Here is a 21,258-nt window from a genome sequence, read left to right as displayed (position 1 = left end):
TAAAGTTAGGATTGCCCATGCCATCTTATCTCCAATTTCTATGTATGTTTGTGAAAACAGGACACCTGATAGAAAGAACATCAACTAGTTTGAAATATAGTGCTGTAGAAGACTTCTAGAGATACTGTGGACAGTTAAAAAGGTGAATAAATACGTCCTAGAGCAAAAGAAGCCTGAACTCTCCTTAAAAGCCAAGATGACTAAACTAAGACTGCTGTGCTTTGGCCATATCGTAAGAAGAAATTACTAGAAAAGACAATAATAGTTGGTAAGGTAGATGGCAGTCAGAAAAGAGGAAGGTGGTATTACAAATGGATAGACTCAATCAAGAAAGCCATGGCCTTGAGCCTCCAAGACCTGAGCAAGGCTGCTGTTGACAGGATGATTTGGAGGTCACCTGTTCATAGGAGTGCCAAAGTCAAAGTGAATTGAAAGCCAGTTAACAATTGTCCAAAACACACTGCAGAAATGACTCAGTTTGAGATCACTTCAGTTGCCCTGGCTCAGTGCTAGGGAATCCTGGGAGTTGTTGTTTATTGTGGCACCAGAGCTCTCTGATGCAGAAGCCTAAACGTCTCACAAAACTACAGTATTCCCTAGCATGGAGCCAGGACAGTTAAAGCTGTCTCAAATTGGATTATTTTGCAGTGTGTGTTGGACTAGAAATTTGCCCCCTTAATAACTATAACCAGATATACTTCTGATTATTTGTTCTCTGTGCCAATTGTTTATTAGATTTATTTTATTTTATTTGTTATATTTATTTGCTAGTTATTTCAACAGCATTGTTACATCATGGAAAGTGTTTATTTTGTTTGCGTAGGTTTTTATTGTATTAAAAATAAAATGATTTTATACCATTAGATGTGGTGATTTTTAATTGTTTTTTAAAATTTTATTAAGCTTTTTAATTGATTTTCTTTAGCAGTTGTCTTCAGTTGTCTTCAGTCCCGTTCTGCTGTATTATATTTTCATGTAGGGGAAAGACATATAATGCTTGATGTATCAGATTGGATATGTATTACTGGCAGAAAATGCAGTGGAAAGGATGAAGTAGCATGGAATCCTGGCAAAAGTTCCATGATTTTCTTGAACGTGATGCTCTTTCATGTACAATGCCAACTGCAGGAGCATATGATGAATGTGCTCTCATGTAACAAGTCAGACATTTTGTGACGCATGGTGCCAACTTTAAATAGATTGGAAGTTGTGTTCACCTGTGAGTTTGCTTTGGCTGCCTTCTCCTATTTAGATCAAGTTCTGTCTGTAACCTAACTTCATGCTGACTCTTACACAGGGAAGAAGAGCAAAATAGCTCTAAGTCTCAAGTGAACAGTCCCTTCCTCAATCAGCCATCCCAAGCCAACTTCCCCTCTCCAAAAACAAAGTCTAATTTGCTTTGGCATATATACTGAGCTGAAGAAAAAATGTGAGTTCCTTTCATGATTCTGCCTATTCTGTGGCACTTCTCCAGTGGGCAACTACAGGCACATTCATCTCAGGGTATCAGAAAAGAAAGATGTTTCCTTTTTCTCCTTTCTTTGGATGAAGTGTTAATGCATTTGTAGATGAAGGGTAATCGCCAATGTCATGACGTCACAGGGGGCCCATAATTGCCCATCAATCTATAGGCTCTTTCCCTTGATCTGCAGGTTCTCATTACTGGTAATAATGTTGCTGGTGTAATCATGCATATACTTGGTATTCCTCTGGCCAGGATGAAGCTGTAGGAGCTAATGTATTCTGAGTCAGACCAACTGCCGCTCATGAAGGGGGAAAAAAGAAAGAGAGAGAGAGAGAGAGAGAGAGAGAGAGACTTGCTTGAGTAACCGTAATAATTGGAAAATTATTTTGATAGCCTGAAACAATCTAATATATTACAGAATTTTATTAAAATAATATCAAATCAAATTAACTGCTATTCCATAATGAATTAGGTAACAAGGTAGGCAGATATTAATCGGCCTTGGCTCCCAGGCAGGGGAGCCAGGAATTTATTAGCTCTTGCAGGTTGTAGGAAGACGAAGTCAGGCATCAGTATCACAGGCTGTGAAGAAAGCCCCTGAGACAGGCAAGCGTCTTTTTCTCTCTCTGTTCCCCCCCTCCCCTTCTATCTTCTACTTTATAATCTGTCATTAAACACTTGTATTCCTTTTATGTAAGGCCCTGTGTGTTTCTTTTAATAAATTAATTGCTTTGCAGTTTAATAGTTGTAACAATTTAATGGTTGTATACGTTTTGTGAGCAGAGGAAGACAATATTGGTAGGAATGATTCTCCATTGCCCACTTATAACTAGTCTTTATGAAAAGGTATAGAGATGCAGAGAGCCAGTATGGTATAATGGTTTCAACATTGGATTATAACTCTGGAGACCAGGGTTTGATTCCCTGCTGAGCCATAGAAACCCACTGGCTGATTTTGGGCAAGTCACATTCTCCCAGCCTCACAGGATGGCACAGGCAAATCTCCTCTGAACAAATCTTGCCAAGAAAACTCTGTGATAGGTTTAATAATAATAATAATAATAATAATAATAATAGATCTTTATGTATATTTCCTGCCTCTTCCCATGGATCGAGGCGGGAGTACAACACGTAAAATCAGCATTACAACAAGCACAAGTTATCTAAAATTACATCAATTAATGAACAAGACAAATTCATAAAATTAATACAGTCCATACCTATATAAAATTAGTGGAAGATAGGGTATTACTGAGGTTCCATTATGGTGGATCAAATGGATAAGGTCTGGTTTGCCTTAGAATTGCCATAAACTGGAAATTACTTGAGGTGCACAACAACAACAACAACAGAGATGCAGTTTGTCTGACTAGCTGCCAAAGAAAGCATGGCTTTAAACATGCATGCAGACTACATTGTGGGTGACATATCTACAGAAAAGTAAATCCTGCTGAGGAAGGGAACATAGTTATACTCAGTTACACTCTCTGTACTGTTAGCTCAGTATTTTCTCCATTGAATTAATTTGCTATCCAGGATGTTAGGCAATGCTTCTCCCATCCACTGCTGCCTGATCCTTTTTGACTAGAGAGGCTAGGATTGACCCTTCTCATTCATATACCATTCCAGAGTGCTATGGTTCATTCCCTGCAACTGCATTCCTTTTCCTTTCCTGTAATGGAATTTGCTCCCATTTACGGGCATATAGGATTGCAGGATCTTTTCCTCCGATTAGCGCTTTCATGGTGTATCTGTTTGAATGTGAACTGCTATAGCCATGTAACAGCAGACACTCTATAAATGCAGTGATTCCTTGCAAGGCACTACATTTGGATTCTCTTGTGAATCTTGAAGATTTCTGCCTCAGCAAGGTCCCCCTTTCACGAATAAATAAATAAAATATGTTGCTCTGGATTTGGACCAAGCATGTGGCTGGGACACTGGAGTGGAAATAAAAAGCTGCTGCGACCTTTTGCACATAGCAAAGACCAATTAGAGTCATAGAAAACCCAAGAACAAAGAATGAGAGTGACAGCAAGAGAGCACTGCACAAGTAGCTATGACTCTCAAGGCATTTTGAGCAAAATCTTTCACAAGGCAAATGTTCCATGCTAAAGTGTTAGTTTAGGTTCAGATTTTTTTTTACTTGCATGCAAACAATTTCTTGTGGGTTAAAGGAATGCCATCAGATTTGCCCATTCCTAGTCTTAAACAGAGCTTGGAAAAATCACATTTTGAATTATAGCTTCCACAATTCACTACCTGGCAGATTCTGAGAGCAGTAGTCCAAAAATAAATTTTCCAGGCACAGGTATTGGGAGATTTTTGTTTGTTTGTTTGTAGCACATCTAAGCTCAATTGCTAAAGACTTTGTAACTTGTCATTGGGTGCAACTGCTTTTTTGGGTCTTTGCTCCAATCCCTACTATGATTTTTTTAAAGGGATAAAAAAATTGGAATATATTTGCATAGTGATTTTTGAAAAGGTTGCCAAAATAGCCTTTTTAAAAGCTATTATTCTTAAAATGTGGATGAAAATAAGTGCTTTCCTACAGATCAAATGAACACTTCACTTTCCTTAGCTGAATTTGATTGATTTCATAGATGTCACTAGCGCCTATTCTTAATTGTATATTATTTATTTGCTTTTTTTTAAAATGGTCAATAGAAACATATTCAGGTTGTCTGTGCCAGCTTGAAAATGCTGGATTAGCAATAGGAAACCTGGAATACATTATGTTGCATCCTGTGCATCTGAGGACAGAATTCATTAAAGAAAAAGAAAAAGACAATTGGTAAAAGTAAAACACCAGTTAGGGATTGCTTTAATTAACTCATGATTCCTAAATTATATTGTGTTTTAATGGAACCATGATTATTTGTGCTCAGTGCCAATACAGGAACAGTAGCCCCTTGATATCCGCTGTGGTTTGGTTCAAGGCCCCCATGTGGATACAAAAATCTACAGATACTCAAGTCCCAGTATATACAGTGGCACAGTAAAACTGTGTCCCTTATACAAAATGGCAAAATCAAGGTTTTCTTTTTGGAATTTATTTTTTAAAAATGTTTTCAAAATCTGTGGATATGGAGGGCCAACTATTTACGGCCTTTCCTTTTCAGACATAATACTTGCAAGAGTTTTTAATGCTCAACGTCATACTTGAGCAAAAGTGGAGTTTAACTGCTCCACTGTACTGAATGACTTTATGCTGGATTCTAACAAATGTATTGTTGCTAGAGACAACAAAAAAGGTTTTTCAGTGGGAAATAAGTTAATTTAATAATGGAGTACATTGATCTGTGGCATTATTTTAAGAGTTAAAATTGTACAGGTTCATGTTATTCAAAAGCACTCATGGGGGGGGGGAGGAAACATTCAGTTTTACTGTATGTCATCTGGACTCCTAGCTTTTTGACCTGGTGGAACATAAATTTTAAAACACATACTACACAATTATCACTCCACGAAGAGACCAAAAACATATGACTACCTATGAGCTTCCAAATCCAGATGGGACAGATTACTAAGAAGTTAAATAAAAAAAATATGTAATACAGTTTGTAGAAGATGAGAAATAAAACAGGAAGTTCATATGCTGAGACCAGTTTAGAATAAATTAGCTTTCTTCTGGGGAGAAAATATATTTATCACAATGGCTTTCTATTATACCCAAATCCTTGACTTGCCTTTGGCAAAAATTAAATAATAGATACAGCAACTGAACATATGGGATTATCTCTAAATGTCTGTACAAATTTTCTTTTCTTGGTCATTCATATTTTATTCTTAATTCTTCCCTTCCATTTCCAAGACAGCAAATATTGATTAGGCTTTTTCTTGGGTATTGGTCTGAAATGGTAGGAATGGAGGTATGCAATGAAACCATCTTTATTTGTGCTCAGTGTGTATCTTTAGCACATATCCCTTGGGCTAATTTGGAGATAAATTGGTAGAAATGGTATGAAATTAGATAAACTAGAGAATATGAAAAATATAAAATACTTTGAATATTCTTTCAGCGTTGTTTTAGTAAACATACTGTTTTCAACAAAGGCTAGTGAAATGCTGGGTTTCAGATAGCAATGGAATGAATATAATTCCAGCAAAATGTCCAGTTTTCTATCTGTAACAATTACAAAATCACCTGCCAATTCTTTACCAGATTTACAATCTCCTTCAGCTTGTGCAAATTAATGGTATGGTCTTTCTCGACACAAACCGTTGTGTTGGGCGTGCATGGGAAGATATATGTTTACTGCCATAGACTATGGTACCTCTTTTGACACTGTTGATAGTTTGGCTTTCTATGTAAAAGGTTCTGAAAGTAAGCTTCTTTTCTTCTTCTTTCAGTAGACTTTGAAATTTTAGCTCTCTAGTAGCTTGGGAATCATTAGGCTGAAAAGTGTGGAATGGATTCTGGGAACTGATGAACACTGTGCTGGAATCACTTTGAACTTGCCTATCAATGAATGTTGTAAAAATAGTTCCGACAATGGTCACAAGGTACATGGGATTTTTATGCAATTAACAGAATAAAAGGTATGAAGAAAAACTAGAGTTATATATATTGTACACAAGCATCAAAACTGATGAGTTTGTGGAATTTCTGATTATATTATCTATAAGATTATTCCCAGAGAAAAACAGCTCTATATTTGTGGAAACCAAGTGGTTTCCAACTGGACACTGTACCTTATGTGAAACATTGTAAGTGATATGAAATTCCAAGATAAAAGCTTGGTAAGATGTTTAGAGTATGTAACTAACCTTGATGATAGGCATAAAATTATATACTTGCTGTCGAGTTCAGTTACGCCAGTCTTGACTAACGTCTCTAGATTTGTAGTGAAAGCAGCCCAACTCAGAATCACCCACGACAGTAATTGAGACTGTTTCTTCTAACTTTGGATTCAGTAAATATATTTGTATTTATAAGTTTTGTATTTGTATGTTGTATTTTTGATATATCTTTTAAGAATTTTTAAACCTCTTCGTCTTACCTTTTATTGTATTTCATTGCTTCTTATTGACTTTTTCTTTTGGCTATAACCTACATTTGGTTGCCTAACAATAACACTGAAAAATTATAATACCTAACCAGATCTCTTCAATCTCAACGGACAGTCACTCAAAGATTCTGTGAGCATGTCCATCACTTGATGACTGCAATACTTGGGATGGTGCTCATCAGACAGCAAATATCACAGATGTCACCTAATTATCACATTCAGCTCAATGTTTCACAGAGCAGGGTGTTCACCTGTTCGTTGGATAATCATTGACTGATAAGATATCAGATGTCATTGAGCAATGTGCAGGCATGAGTACATCAGTTTTTACTGAAAGTTAAATAGGCAATGGGAGGGCTATGGGCCTTCTTTGGTTGGCACTGAAGACTATAAAAGATAAGAGTTTTTTCATGTGCTTCAATGGGTCAGTTTATCTGAAGATCCTCAAAAGGCATATCCTCCAACCCATGCAGATCACCTTTGCCCTGTCAATACCTGTTTCTTATAATATTCTTCTTCCTCAAGTACACATTGTCTTTAAAGCAAATCCTTAAAGCCTGGCAGTAAGCATCTGATACAATAACCACAAGAGTTAATATTAGCTTTAAGTTGTTTTGCTTGTTAAAGCTAACTTATGCAGAGTAGGGAGGGGGCAGAGAAGAGGAGAAACTTTTTGCAAAGTGAAGCCAAGTTATTTTAACTTTTTTTTTTTTTTGGCTTCTTAAATTAATCAAGTGAGAATGATTGTTTCAAAGGATGGAAGAGTTCACCACGGCTCCAGAAAAAAAAAATCAAGTACAAGAGCCTAGATTATGGCAGAAGACATGCAACAGCCCACGCATTAAGCTTGAAATCTGTGCTCGCACCTGCCCCAACTCATTTTTCCCCCATTGCGTTTATTGAGATGACACAATGTCAGTAGAATTTTACAAACTTTATGACAAAACTGTGACAGATCTGCAATGGCAGAATGACTTATGGAAATGTTGGAGTGGCTTCTCAATCAAGTCTCTGGATAGTTTGTGATGCCATTGTCCTGTAGGTCACAAGTCAGACGCTACTGAGGAGACATCACTTGGGGCTCATCCAAAGCTTTGCCATCTGCTGGGAGCGGGGGAAGGGGGAGGGTGGGTGAGTTTTGAAATGTGAGTCCCGATGTCTTCAGATCCAGGCTACTGGCAGTTGCTATCACATTCTCAGTTCTTCCTAGCTTTTTTTTCTCCATTAAAGGGCTTTTTTAAATTCTCAGAGATTTGCGATGATTTTAATGCATGGCATCAATTCCACTATGGCCTCAGTTCCCTCTCCGTAAAATGGGAATGACACTGACCTGACCAGGGTTGTGAGAATGAATGTGTTGCAGATGGTGTAATACACTTTGTACAATAAAGCTGTGGTATAAATGCTACAATTTCTTTTAGAAGACTGTGCATCCTGCTAAACTGAATCTTGCGATATAATAATTATGTTAAAATAATAGTCCAGACACCAGGAATCAATATATCGGTCTACCAAGGCCTACCTATGTCCCCTGAGTCAATTTGCTGGCATGGTCAGGAAGCAAGAAGAGTGGAGTTGGAATTGGATACTTTTGTTTGGGGAACAAACAAAACCTTCTACTTGAGAGAGAACCCCACCCAATTCCTATCTCTCTATAAACTCTCTATAGTACAGAGATTATTCTATTGGTGGAAAGCTCAAGGCCATAGTGACATCAGTACCGACTACTGTTCATCTCCCACTGCTCTTTTTCATATTTACATATTTGAAAATATTGAGCTCATACTTTGATGCCCCATATTATTTCCATTATGTAGACATTTCAGGGGTATTACAATAAGATATGTTCCTAGCCAAGTAATACACATTATTGTCTAATGGAAAGGAAGAAAAGTGAAAACAACTTAATTTGGTAAATGTCCATGCATTCAGTCTTGATGGTGATTTTCTGCCATAGGAATTATAGGACTGAAACATCTACAAAATTAGATTAGAACAGGCCAACATGAAGGATGAAGCATTTCCCCAGAATGACCAGGAAACATCTTTGAATTAGCAATAATTGGTGGGATTTCTTTCCTTCACTAAGGCTTAAACATTGGCCAAGAATAATGACAAATATTGGATAAGACTATATCAGCTTGAGATATTTGATTTTTCCCTCCTGGTGAAATTTAAGATCAAATTTGAATTGGGATGGGGAAGATGCTTTGGTCTGTGTAAGGGCCATGCTGCTTCTGACATTTATATATTCTCAGACATTATCACAAGACCCTGTTCCAGATATTTCTAGGTCTGGAAGACCCTTTTCCAGATATTCCCAGGTTTGCCACATGCGGTTTCTGAGTTCAGCTCTGTAGAGCTTTCATAGTTTCATCAGCCCAAAAGGATGCTTAAAAACCAATACAAAACACTGGAGATCTGCAGTTCAATAAAGGTCAGTTACAGAGATGTGTGGGGACCAGTTCATGTGCTTTCTGGATTCTTAAAATCATGCACATGGCAAAGGTAAGCTGGAATGCATGCCTTCTACTAATATCCCCCCTCCCAAAAGCATCACCAAATCCATGCTGCCTAATGTATCCATGATTTTCTGTTGGAAAAGCATGTATATGTAACAGAGCTTTCGCTGTAACTGCACCACAACTGTGGAACTCCTTACCCAAGGGAGTTAGGCTGGCTCCATCTCGTTTGATCTTCCACATGACCTCTAATGTTTGAAAGTGTTCTTCTAACTGTTTTAAAATTGTATGTTAGGATTGTTTTTTTTAAAAAATGTTCTCAAAAGTTTTAAAAGAATATTTTAATGTATCTTTAAAATGTTTTGTATTTGTGCTGTTTTAATTGTTTTTATTTGTTCATTGTCTGGGGAGTCCTTGTGGGTTGGGAGGCAATGCAGAAATATCTTAAATAAAATAAAATTAAAAAGACCTGTCCTGCATTAGTGCTTCTGGAAGATTTATTATGCATTCATATCCAGACATCCATTCAATACTACTGCATCAGGGCCGGTGAGAACTGCCATACAGATAATAGATGTTAGGCTCATTCTACCCAATGGCCCTGCCTGGTTTTGGCTCACCTATATATTGACATTTTCCTTTAACGTTGTTGTTGTTTCCTTTTGTAGTATTTTCTTTGCAAACTACATTGGCCTCCATTTTAGGGCTGAAAGACAGAATAGAAATGTCTGGAATAATAAAATGAATAAGCATATTTTGTAGACTGAGAGCTGCTTACTGTAAGGAAGCATGTCTGTGAATACCTTGTTTACCTCAGCTTTCTTCCTATTATGTGGCATCACCTGAGCCACTTGCCTTTTTTAACGCTGCTTATCCTTGAATTCTACAGCTAAAAAAGTGCTCTTCAAAGAGCCTGATTTACCTGTTTGTGCATCCTATATTGGCAGTTGTTCTCTGGCACCCCTTTCCAACAGTCTTCCCAGGCATAGGAATCTCCCTTAGTTGTGAAAGAATTAATACTCATAGCCTGTGGTTACAATAAATGGCCTTTGCTTCTTCTGCCATGAATGCCTTCTTCTAGCATGAGCATGGAGTGACAATGAGAACATAACAGCTCAGGATAGCATGACCATGGGTAGTTTATATTTAATGTCTGTGGCATTACAGTACTATTTGTTTATTTAAAGCTGAACTTCTGTGCTCAGTCAAACTTTAGACGCATGATTTAAACATAAGTCAATTTGCCAATCATGTATCCACTGCTATTTCCCTCCATAAATCATTAATCATTAAAGAGAAGTGTTTGTAAACAAGAGCTTTTTCTCTCAACATCCTTCTTCTGCTGCTCCTTCGTACTGAGAAGTTGGTGTGCACCTTAGTTCAGTATGACTTCATTTCTTTCTTTCCCTTCCTCTTGCTGCAGTAATGTCAGCATGGAATTTGTATGAAAGAACAAAACATATTTATTTGGTATGAATGAGAAAAAGGGGGGGGGAGATGAGTAAGGATGTTTTTTCTCGTTTCTTCCTATTTGTATTTGCATAAAGATTCTTGATAAAAATAGCAAACATCTTCAAGACAGTTGGGCAAAATTTGCCAGGAATTGATTCAGTAAGATATGGTATAATTTCATACCATCTGTACTTATCTCTGCTTTTAAAGCTTTCCACATAAAACCTTCTTCCAGTGTCCCCTCATTCTGAGGTAATGAATAAGGACAGAGTCATTTTTAGGGGTTTCTTTTGGGGGGATGTTAGTTCTGTTTCTGAGTCCAAGAGAAAGTAACCTGTGCTGGTCTAACTCTTCTGTTGTCCTAGTATTTTCAAGTATTTTTAGACTACAATCATATGCTCACTTCTAGTTGCTGTTGTTAACTTCCCTCATGTCATCCCTGACCCATGGTGACCCTGTGAATGAGACATCTCCAAGAGCCTCTGACCTCTACTACTCTACTTAGCTCCTGTAATTTCATGCCTGTGACCTCTGACTGAGTCTATAGGAGCCCTGGTGGTGCAGTGGTTGAATGTCTGTACTGCAGCACTTACTCAAAACCATGAGGTTATGAGTTCAAGACCAACAAAAGCGCTCAAGCTTGACTCAGGTTTGCATCCTTCCGAGGTCGCTAAAATGAGTACCCAGATTGTTGGGGCAAATTAGCTTAGACACTGCTTAGGTGGTATGAAGCGGTATATAAATGAAGCTTATTTGTATCCATCTGGTGTGTGGTCTTCTTCTCATTCTACTGCCTTCCACTTTTCCTAGCATTATTGTCTTTTCTAATGAGTCACACTTTCTCATAATGTGGCCAAAGTATGATAGCCTCAATTTGATCATCTTGGCTTCCAGTGAGATTTCTGGCTTTATCTGCTCAAGGACCCATTTGTTTGTCTTTTTGGCTCTCCACGGTATCCTAAGCACTCTTCTCCAGCACCATATCTCAAACTGTGCTGGTCTATGACTGTAATAAAGCGACTTGACATGACTTGACCTCAACTCAGATGCATTGATTTTTTCTCTTATCTGCCTTCTTCACTGCCCAGCTTTTGCATCTGGACATAATGATGGGGAAAACAATGCCTTGTATGATTCTAACTTTAGTGTTCAGTTGTATATCTTTGCTCTTTATAATCTTGTCTAGTTCCATCATAGCTACTTCTTGTTATTTGATGTCTTTACATATGTATAAACATATATAACTTCTTGTTATTTGGTGTCAAGTCAACAGGCATGTCTACCAACACAGGATTGTAGCCTGAGTCTCATTTAAACACATCTTTATATTCAGGCTTTGACTCAGGAACCCAGAGACGAGACTGTAGACACAAAGTGATGTTATAGTATTCCATAGCAAAGGTTCTTGATAGCGCTGTAGTCTACAAAACCTTATGCTGTAATAAAAATATCAGGCTTTGAAGTGCTACAGGATGCTTTTGCTGTTTTTGCAACAGGCTTAACATGGCTATGCTTACAGGGTAAGTAAAGCCAAAAATCCTATTCAATTTTATAGAACGTTAACAAGGGAAACATATCTTCCCTTTCTTCTGCTCAGCATTTGGGGATGGAAATGCATGGATGTGCCTACCTGCAAACACACACAAACACACACACACACACACACACACACACACACACACACACACCATATAGATATTATTCTTAATAACCTGCTATTCTTTGCTCCACAAAAGAGAGGAACCAGGTTGGAATGAAAGGGACAAGTTGAAATGTAGCTGGATTTACATACGAATGTTATGTTTTCATTTCATTTCAGACGAAGCTTAAAGGTTAATATTAAAAGCATTAGCACAGTCTCACCATTCCTTTCTCAGGTACTTGAGCGAATTGCCAATATATGGAGTTACATTGTACAAGTCAAAAGATTTTATATAAAAAATGAGAGAAAGAGAACTAGAATTTGTAGCTACAAGGACCTAAAATGAGAGAGAAAAAGACAGTTTTTTTTTAAAGGAACAATAATGCCAATGTTACTTATTAAATTGGCTAGCAGTAGGTGAAAGAGAATAAATACGTATGGACAGAGATGTTAATCATATAATAGCAGAAGCCTAGTCATTATTATGGACGGGGTGTGAAAGGATGGATTGTGTGTTGAAAAACCATGACTTAATGAGAAATACACTTTTGTATGCAGTATATGACAGCTTGGAAAATATATCTTTTTGGACTACAGCTCCCATATACATCCAGCCAGCAAGGACAGTGGGCTCCATAGAGGTTCTGGGAGTTGTAGTCCAAAAATGTATTTTCTTTAGGCTCTGGCATAACGCAATGAGACGTCCCATTTCTTGGACATTTGAATCTACTTCCACAAGAACATTGTGAGTCAACACTAGGCCATTTTTTTTTTTGGTCAGGGGAGGATGGGAGGTTTGAAATGCAATGCTTCATCCCCCCCTCCAAATGGCAACAATTGTGAGAGGGAAAAATAAAATAAAATGTATAAGTTCTACAATGACACAGTAGAGGTGCTTTGCATGTAGAAATTTGAAGGTTCAACCCCTGGTTACAAACAGCAGGTGAGGAGAAAAACTTTATTGTCTTAGACCTTGGAAAGCTGTTGTCAGCTGGAGGAATAAGATGAAAAATCATAGTTTCCATTTCATATAATGTGTTTTCTTAGTGGCTAGCACCAGGAATACCATACGTCTGATTTGGGCAGGTTTCGCTTGGATTCGCCACCCATTGCACAGTTGGATCAAAATCTGGCCTGGGTTCGAAGCTCTCATTTTTATAAAACACACACACACATCAGATCTCATCTGATATTGGAAGGTAAGCAGGTAAGCCTGGTTAATAATTGAATGGAGGACAACCAAGAATGCCAGTAAGAGTACGGCACTTTATTTATTTATTTATTTATTTAATATGCCATCTTTCTCCTAAATCGGGCCTGAGGTGGCTCATATTTCAGAGTAAGGCAATGGCTAGCCATCTCTGAATATTCCTTGCCTAGGAAAACCCTCCAAAATTCACGTGGTTACTGTAAGTCTTCAGGTGGCTTGAAAGCACAGACAAACAGACACACTTGGCCTTTTAAGAACTGAGATACGAGACAAAATGAGGAGGCACTCTTCTACAAAACTGTTTTGTGAGAAACAAATCTGCCTCTGTCTTTCAGGCACAAAGCCACACAGTGCAGGGATACACTGTGAGGGCAAAAAGTGAGGCGAGGAAAGGGAGGGTGAGTAGTAATGCAAGAAGCAATGGTGGGACACACTGCAAGGGTGAAAGATGAGGAGAGAGAGATAGAGTAGTGTAGTGGATTGACTGATGGACTAGCACTGCTGCACACTGCAGAATTAATGCAATTTGGCATTGCTTTAACTGTCATGGTGCCAACTGTCATGGCACCAGAGCTCTCTCACAGAAAAGGCTAAACATTTCAGAAAACTACAAATTCTAAAATTTCATAGCATTGAACCATGAAAATTAAAGTGGTATCAAACTGCATTAATTTGGCAGTGTAAATGCAGTCTAAGACATTGGGAGACCAGGGTTTAAATCCCTGCTCAGTCATGCAAATCCATTGGGTGATCTTGAGCAAGTTACACTCTCTCAGCCCCAGAAGAAGACAAGGGCAAAACTTCTCTGAATAAATTCTACCAAGAAACCCCCATGATAGGTTTACATTAGGTCGTCATAAGTCACAAATGACTTGAAGGCACACAACAACAAGATGATGATGGATATAACATAGAGATCTCTCAGTATTTTACAAAATATGAAACAAAGTATAACACAGGAAAAACAAAAATGAAAAGTCATGTGAAATACAAAATTCAGTATGGCCAGTGGCCAAGCTGACAAGAGAGTTGTAGTCAACAGAACTAATGATTTCAAGGTCTGCTTATTTATCTCTATAGAGTATCCTCATTGGTCCAATTTTTTGATCACATTCAGTTGTCATAAAACCTTGAATTCAAATCAGGCATAGACTCAGAGACGGGAGGAGTGAAGATTGGAAGAACAACCCAAGATATGCACATGACACAATAATACTAGCAGAAACCAACAAAGATTTACCAATGAAGCATTGCAGAATAGTCAGATCACCAGCTAAAAATCTCACATTCATATTGATCAACTGTGGAACTATATTTTTACTGTGCTCGAGTTCAGAATATTTCTGTGATTATACTACACAATTATAACACTTTGGTGCCACTTTAATTGCCATGACGCCTGAAATCTTGGGATTTGTAGCTTGTGGGGATAACTGGCATTATCTGATAGCTCTAGGCAACTCTCCTCTCAACTACAGCTCCTTAGATATGTTGGTTTAATCAATCTATCTCCTCTCAGGGTACGGTCACCTCTCCATATCCATGGATTCTTTTTTATCCACAGATTTAAGCATCCATCGCTGGAAAATATCCTATTTTGATTTTGCCATTTTATTAAAATATCACAATTATACTATCCATTATATATAGTGGGACTTGAGCATCTACAGATTTTGGTATTGATGGTGGTCCTGGAACCAACCCCCAGTGATACTAGTGGTCCACTGTACTTTGGCAACTGTAGTTCAGGACACATCCCTAGAGCTATCTAGCAAACAATTCCAACCACCTCATCAAACAACAAATCCGAGGATTCTATCAGATGAAGGCACAACAGTTAAAGTGATATCAGACTGCTGTATCTGTGTAGTATGGATGCACCATTAGATTGATGCAATTCAATGAGGTTGATAGATACTGTAGCTATCCCAAACCACTGAGATCAACAGAGGCATGCAGTGGATACTGGTGGCTCCCATATCAGGTGGAATCGTGAATCCACTTTGGGCTCTAGTGTGAATTTATGAAGGAGCGATCTAGAGATTAAACGTATCTATGGTATAGGGTTTAATCAGTGCTTTAGATAACTCTTTTAGAGACTGGATTAAAATCTAGTGTGTCCCACTGACAACAAACTTGCCACTGCTTGTATGGATCACTCCAGTCATACAAAAACCTCTTGTTGTACCACATCCTAATTCTGAATCCCAAGATGTGTTTTGGGTACAGAAAAACTGAGTTTCTCTTCAAACTCTCCCATTAATTTTGGAGGCTAGGATTTAGGAATGGGAAAAGAATTAATTTATTTGCATTCTAATGTGAATGTATCAGTTTTTACACCTTTGAATCAATATAAGAAATGAAACCTAGCTATCCTTCAAAATGTGCACTTACCGAAAATTTTCACTAGAATTGCCCAATCGGATTTATTTTTAATTTATTTGTGTGACTTGCTCCCAGCACAGGGGCACAAGATGGCTCAAAACAAGTTTAAAGACCATGTACAGACAGAAACAGGTACAGACAAAAACAGTTTAAACTTTATCATGTTAAAAGAAAATTGAACAAATTGTAACTTTAACATGTTATGGGATGTTTTAAAAATTGGAGAACAGATCAGTAAAACATACAATATCAGTTTATTAAAAGCCCCATTTACAACAGCTAGTCAGATGCCAAAACCCTAAAGAAGTAAAAAGGCCTTTGTCTTGTGACAGAAGATCAACATGGAGGAAGTCTGTTTAGTCACTCTTGGAAGAGAGTTCCACAATCTTGGAGCAAACATTGAGCAGATCCTTTTGAGTACTGACACGGGTACATGAAGGGAAAGTATATTTATAAAAATAATGTTAAAATGATCTATATTCAGATTTGCAAAAAGTGTAATTTACAGAAAAATACATCAATGAAAGAGACATGTTCACAAAAATGTATAGTTTAGAAGGCAAAAAACATAAACTTGGGAAATTTTTCTGTGTCAAATGTAATTCTGGAAAAATAAGAAACTGAAAGAAAACAACATGGAAGACTTGTCCATCCCTAGTTTAAGGCCAGTGTGCACATCCCCATTTCCTTTCCAAATTTAAGATTTATAATGACTGAATAGGACTAAATGTACTCTTTTTATTTGTGGGTTCTCACTTTAATTATGTATTAAATTTTGAGCAGTTGAGTATCAAACTACATTGCAAGAAAGAGTTAACCATTTGTCCCTAATTTTCTTTCAGAAACGTGTGATTAGTCTGAATTATTACGAAGACACAATGGCTTTATTCTTCCTGTCAACTGTGCGAGAGGAAGTCTGGATTAGCCATTCCTAGGGATCAGCAGAAGATTCGAGGCAGGCAGGCAGAAGGACGGCTAACTTTTTGAACCTAAGAGGGCTTTGCTGGGCAGGGGTGACAGTTGTAGCGTCTTTAGCATGGATTTGAATGTGAATCCTATCTGCTGGAGCAGCCGATGCTGTGACTTGGCAATATGATATAATAATCTTTGTGACACAAATGTTGGACGTTTTTGTTGCACATCCTAAAAGAGATTTAGGTAATTAATGTTAAATTGATGATATAAAACTCTCCATTCTCTCTGTCTTACATACATAGTAATTCCTATCTACAATAAATATGAGAAAATATTCACAGGACAATCCCCCTGATGCTGTATGGAGGAGATTATGATCTATATTAACGTTTCAGCCCAACAGTACAAAGCTGCATTTCTGAGGAATGAGTTTGATTGAAACTCAGGGCCAAAACAGCCATTATATTAACAATATTTTTGGTTTTTACTCCAGCATAAGAGCAGGACTGGGAACAGAACAAAGGTGGGTAAGGAAATTTTCACCACAACTAAATTTTTGATCCATTTTGGAGCTCCTTCCACGATTTGTGTCGCTGGCGCAGCCTCTACACGACTGCACCAGTGACGCAAATGGGAAAGGGGCCGAGCAGCCCCTTTCTCCATGACCCGCCGCCACTGGGTGTCCTTGGGGCATGAAGCCCCAAGGACACCCCTTTCCAGGCCGTGGGGAAGCGGCCTTTTGCCGCTTCCCCGCAGCCTGGAAAGTGGTGGATCGGGGCCTCAGAGGCTGCCGCTGTGGCAGCTGAGGCCCCGATCTGGCGGGGAAAGGGCTAGTTACAGGCCGCCCCAAATGGACGGTCTGTAACATGCCTATATTCTGTGAGGTAGGTCATATTGATAATGATAGGCCCAAGAAAATTTAGTACATTTTGTAGCTTAGGACTTCAACCTAGATCTCCATCTCTCGATCCCGGCTCTCTAACCACCAAACCACACAGGAGCTACATAAGCCAAATTCTCTGCCCTCCAGTCCTTTCAAGATTCCTAAAATGCAATTTTAATGTGTGATCAGCAAAAAGGTCGAGAAGTTCTTTACAAATTGGGAGCCACAAAGTCCAATATCTGTGCCACCTCCCAAGCCAATAGGATTCTAGACTGCATCAACAGAAATAGAGTGTCTGGATCAAGTGAAGTAATAGTTCCACTCTATTCTGCTTTGGTATCATCTTAAATGGAGTATTGTGTCCAGTCCTGGACAGTAGTATAAGAAGGATTTGGACAAGATGGAATGTGACCAGGGCAACCAAGATGATGAAGGGCCTGAAACCAAAACCCTATGAGGAACAGTTGAATAAATTGGGTGTGTTTAACCCAGAGAATAGAAGACTGAGTGGTGCTTTGTAAATAGCCATCCTGAAGTGTCTCAAGGGCTTTCATGGGGACCACAGATTAGGGGAATATTCACACTGCAGAACTAAAGCTGCTTAATGCCACTTTAACTGCCATGACTCTATCCTATCCTGGGATTGGTAGTTTGATGAGGCATGAGAGGTTTCTGAGAGATCAAGCTGAAATTCACCAAACCACAAATCCCAGGATTCCACAAGATGGAGCTATGACAGTGGACAAATGTAAGGTATTACATTTTGGCATAAATAAATTAATAAATAATGAAATAAATAATGAAATGAAATGAAATGCACAGATATAGGATGGGGGACACCTGGCTTGACAACAGTATGTGTGAAAAGGATCTAGGAGTCCTAGTAGACCACAAGTTGAACAAGAGTCAACAGTGTGGTACAGCAGCTAATAAAGCAAATGCAATTCTAGGCTGCATTAATAGAAGCATAGTATCTAGATCAAAGGAAGCAATAGTGCCACTCTATTCTACTTTGGTAAGGCCTCACCTGGAATACTGTGATCAGTTCTGGAAATCACAATTCAAAAAGAATGTTGACAAGCTGAAGAATGTCCAGAGGAGGGCAACCAACATGGTGAAAGCTTTGGAAACCATGCCCTATGAGGAGAGACCTAGAGAGCCAAGTGTGTTTCACCTGTTGAAGAGAAGGTTAAGAGGTGCTATGATACTTCGGTTTAAATATTTGAAAAGATGTCATACTGATGATGGAGCAAGTTTGTTTTCTGCAGCTCCAGAGAATAGGACCCAGAGCAATGGATTCAATCTACATGAAAAGAGATTCTACCTGAACATTAGGAAGAAGGTCCTGACAGTAAAAGCTGTTCAGCAGTGGAATATGCTGCCTTAGAGGGTGGTGGAGACTCCTTCTTTGGTTGTTTTTAAATAGAGGCTGGATTGCCATGTTTTGGAAGTGCTTTGAATGTGTATTCCTGCATGGCAAGGGCTAGGACTGTATGGCCCTTGACGTCTCCTCCAACTCTATGATTCAGTGCTTTCATTTTGCAGTGTTGATACACTCCAAGTTTCAAATTACAAAGAAAGAACATTAGGAAGAACTCTCAAAAGCTGTTTGATAGTGGAATGGACTGCCTCACATACAGCAGACATTCCTTCTCTGGAGGTTTTTAAACATAGGCTGGAAGTCCACCTGTCATGTGATCTCACTGTGGATTCCTGCACTAGCAGGGTATTAGAATAGAAGTCTGCATGTGGAGCTACTATGCTATGTTGAACCAACACAGGATTGCAGCATATGTGGGGCTAATGTACCTCATGAGCCTTATGAGGTGGCAGAAGTGGAAGCAGCAGCACAGCTCACCAAGCAGGTAGCCACAGGGAAAAAATGAGGGTTTTGCTCTCTCAAATAAGTAATCCCCCATGACATTTTCTTCCAGTCCTCAAATTTGTACCATTGCAGAGAGTGATACATTGAAAATCATTCACACATACACCTCTTCTATTTGGTGTGTTCACATTCCTTTGGCTACTTTGGGTCTCATAGAAAGAGAGAGGTGGGATCAAAATGAATCAGTCAGCCAAAGGAACAGAAAATTTGCCTGCCCCTTTTCTTTGGCTGCCTGAAGTGTATTTATAAATGCTCAACTGAAGTTATATATTACTGCAATGCTAGAAATTTGGGAACTGAAGGAAACTTTTATTTGGTGTAGCAGAATTCTTATTTTGCCATCCCTATAGCTGTTGCTGTTGTGTGCCTTCAAGTCATTTCTGACTGATGGTGACCGTATCATATGGTTTTCTGGGGATGAGAATATGGAGACTACCACATGGGGGAAAATCAGGGATTCAAAAGACATTTTCCTGACAAAGTCATGTGATCACAGCAAAGATTTTCACACACAGCACGATCAGAGAGGTCTTATTCTAGGAAGAACCAGGAATGCTCCAGCGACAAACCATTCATGAGACTTCCCCGTGAATGATTGTTGCTGGAGCATTCTTGGTTCTTCCCGGGATAAGTCCTCTCAGATCGTGCTATGTGTGAACATCTTTGCTGCGATCACATGACTTTGCCAGGAGTATGCCTTTTACTCCTGGCTCCCTCCCTCCCCCTCGTGTGATAGTCACCCAAGGTCACACAGTGGGTTTCCATGGCTGAGCCAGCAATCAAACCCTGATCTCCATAGTCCAATGGCCAAACCACTACACCATGCTGGCTCACCCCCCATAGCTAGGTCTTTGCAATCAATCAGTCAGTCAGTGAAATTCTCCTCTGTTCTCTGTATAAATGTAGGCGATAAGGCATTGGGAGTAATTTGTGCTAGGGATGTAAATCTTCATTTATTTTGTTCCAGTAGGTAAAAAGAAGAAGAAGAATTCAGTGTTTTCCCTATCTCCCTGAGAACATGAAGGTTTCTGCACGGTTTTCAAGTGCTTTTCCTATTTTGAAACTTCACTGGTGAAACTTTTTTACTGCAAGAAAACATAAAGAAAAGTGCCTTTGTTTTCCCAGTCCTTATGCAAAAAACAAAACAAGAACAACAACAAAACACACTGTATCATTTGCAAAATCCCTGGACAAAAGCAAGTTTTATGCAACTTGTGCAATGGTATGCACTCTGTGTAAATACATGGATTCCTGGGGAGGGGGGCATAAACATGTATAGTTTTTCTCCAGTTTTTTGTTGCACACACAAACACATAAAACTAAGTAACTATTGTTTGGTTTGACATTTTGGTTCCAGCCTTTTTACCCTTGGCCCAGCCTACCATTGGAATATAGCCCATGAGAACTTTTCTGAATTGCATTTAGCCTCAGGGCTGAAAGAGATTCCCTACACTCCTATTCATATATGTCTCTTTGATATATTGAAGGAAGTGTGAGATACCTTTGCAATGCACTAAATACATGCCACAATCTATTGCTAGGAGAGGGCAACTTTCATATTTTCTTTTGCATCCAAATGGGTTTCACTAAATGACTAAGATGATGTACAAGAGGTAGAAGTTAAGCTGCCAAGCCCCATAGGTAATGTAAATAATAATTTGAATATCCCATTATGGAATAATAAATTCATGTTACCAGTCAGTCTAAACTTTGATTCCTGTTCCAGTGTAGCAGACTGGATTTCCCTCTCTTCCATTCTTTTAGTAAACTTACATTTTTTTAAAGGAAGAGTTTCCTGCAACTTTCCTGTTTCCTAGTCAGTGTTAGAAGCTGTATTATTGATCATGTGTAGAAAATAAGTGTTTTAGTCAGAGGTTGGAAAAATTATTTTTTTAAACTAAAGCTGTTAGAGTTCTCCAACCAGCCAGGTCACTGGGGAACCATGCT

Source organism: Sceloporus undulatus, chromosome 1, assembly GCF_019175285.1.
Source record: "Sceloporus undulatus isolate JIND9_A2432 ecotype Alabama chromosome 1, SceUnd_v1.1, whole genome shotgun sequence".
Classification (NCBI taxonomy): Eukaryota; Metazoa; Chordata; class Lepidosauria; order Squamata; family Phrynosomatidae; genus Sceloporus; species Sceloporus undulatus.
The sequence above is the reverse complement of the archived record's forward strand: the minus strand, read 5'-3'. Positions refer to the sequence as shown.